Raw genomic sequence first — 1,944 nt, forward strand, 5'->3', positions numbered from 1 at the left:
CCCCCCAACCACCCACCAACAATAAATGAACGATTTAAAAACACGAAGATGACATTTTCACTTTCGGTTTTTATTTTTATTTCAATCTGTTGTCGGAAAGCAGGAACTCTGCTGCGTATTCGTTTTCAGAAGCAAAAAATCTGAACCCTATATTTGATTCAAGTATAAGAAATAAAGCAAGGTATCCTCGACGAATCCAGGGAGCCCATCGTGGGCTTAATAATAAAAGATACCTTTTTTTTCCAACGCTTCTTCATTTCTGCTACATTTCCACCTCGCTGCTTTACCCTTTGCTCCAAAGTGACTGCCCGCAGAATGTAAAGTGGGCTCTTTTATTATTGATATGGTCTTCAGTCGTAGGTGTTATTCACCACGTCTGGTTTAACTTAGGTCAGTTTCAGATCTTTATTATTAATACTGCCCTAAAGCTTAGTTATTCTTGGGCTGCTTGTGGATTTCAAAATACATGTATTCTGATTGGATAAGATGCGTAGATCTGACGTTCTATGGTTTTAGAGACCGTGTTTTTATCTCTTAAAGAAGAGATGCTATTTGCAAAGAGTCTTTCGATAGAAACGAACCGTTTCGACAACATTCAATCTGCGTGGGTTATTCAGGATTTCCATCATTTATTAGAAGTCTGAAATCCGACCCCGTCTGTAAGAGCCTATCGTTAACTGTTTGGATTTTTGCCCAATGAAAGTGCGAAAAGTAGTGTTGCGACGGAAACCATAGACCCTTTAGAAACGTTCCTGAACGTTTGGCTTAATTTTTTCATTTTTGATTTGCACTCCTTTGCAATTGTCTGCGTTTTCCAAAGGATTTGAAGGTATCTAAGAGTTGCTTTCTCTGTCGCCTGGTTGTCTCTTGGGCGACTTTGAAAGGGGTATCGTACTGACAGAGACTTGTGAATCTAAGTCTTGCTACAAGTAAATGACATTGGTTTCTAAACTCATGCTATTTTAGCAGTCCTTCTAAAAGTGGAAGCAATTGTTTGTTGCTACCAACAGTAGCAAAAGATGCCGCGGGAGGTGGCATTTCATTCACATTATCCACGCTGTTGAACTTCAATTTAAAGCTTAGTGTTACATCCACTACCCTTTCTCTCTAATGGTACCACCATAGTTTAGGATACTTTTACCTTCATTAGCGCTACTGTCGTGGTTTTCCTCCTGGTAAAGTCGTTGTGGTTCCATCCGGTTGAGAGAGCTTCCGGGTTGCCTGCTCAGTGGGGTCCCTTGGGCAGCAAATAACCGCCTTGTGTTTCCTTAATCTTCTTAATTTTCCCCTCCTCTTTTCTTGTTTTTCTGTTTTGGTTTTTTTCCTTTGTCTGATTTCTGTTTTGTTTGCGTTGTTTTTTTAATGTTCTTGTTTGGTTGTTGTGTTTTCATCTCGTTTTTGTTTCAGAGTTTGGCTATTTGCGTTTTTTAAAAGCTGTTTTTGTTTGTTTGTTTAATTCTTTTGGCGTTGTTGGTAGTTTTGCATGTCTGAGATGATGTGGAAGGTTGCTAAAGAAGGCTTGGTGTAAGAAGATTAGAGGGAAGAGGTGCGGGGGTCATGAAAAGATTGATTACAAAAGGGAAAGCGAGAAAGATGGACGCCTCTTGATGCTTTTCCTGTTTGTATATCTCTCTGTCCATCTGCGACTGAAAAGGAAGGGGGGGGGGGGGTAACAAATGCTGGGGCAAGATTAGGGCTGAGGTCTTTTTCCTCGAGTTTCGTTTTTTTTCTCTCTTTCTGTCAACAAGGTATTTCTGTCTTTAGATTAGCTACAGTTTGATCCCGCGTTTTTCTAAAGTTATTTTCACCCTCAACCCTCCGCACCCCCTCCTAACGCTCTCTTTCTCTCTCTGTCTCTCTCTCTCTCTCTTTCTCTCTCTCTCTCTCTGTCTCTCTTTCTCTCTCTCTCTCTCTCTGTGTTTCTTTGTCTCTCTCTCTCTCTCT

This window comes from Aplysia californica, unplaced genomic scaffold, assembly GCF_000002075.1.
Source record: "Aplysia californica isolate F4 #8 unplaced genomic scaffold, AplCal3.0 scaffold00396, whole genome shotgun sequence".
In the NCBI taxonomy this organism is placed as follows: Eukaryota; Metazoa; Mollusca; class Gastropoda; order Aplysiida; family Aplysiidae; genus Aplysia; species Aplysia californica.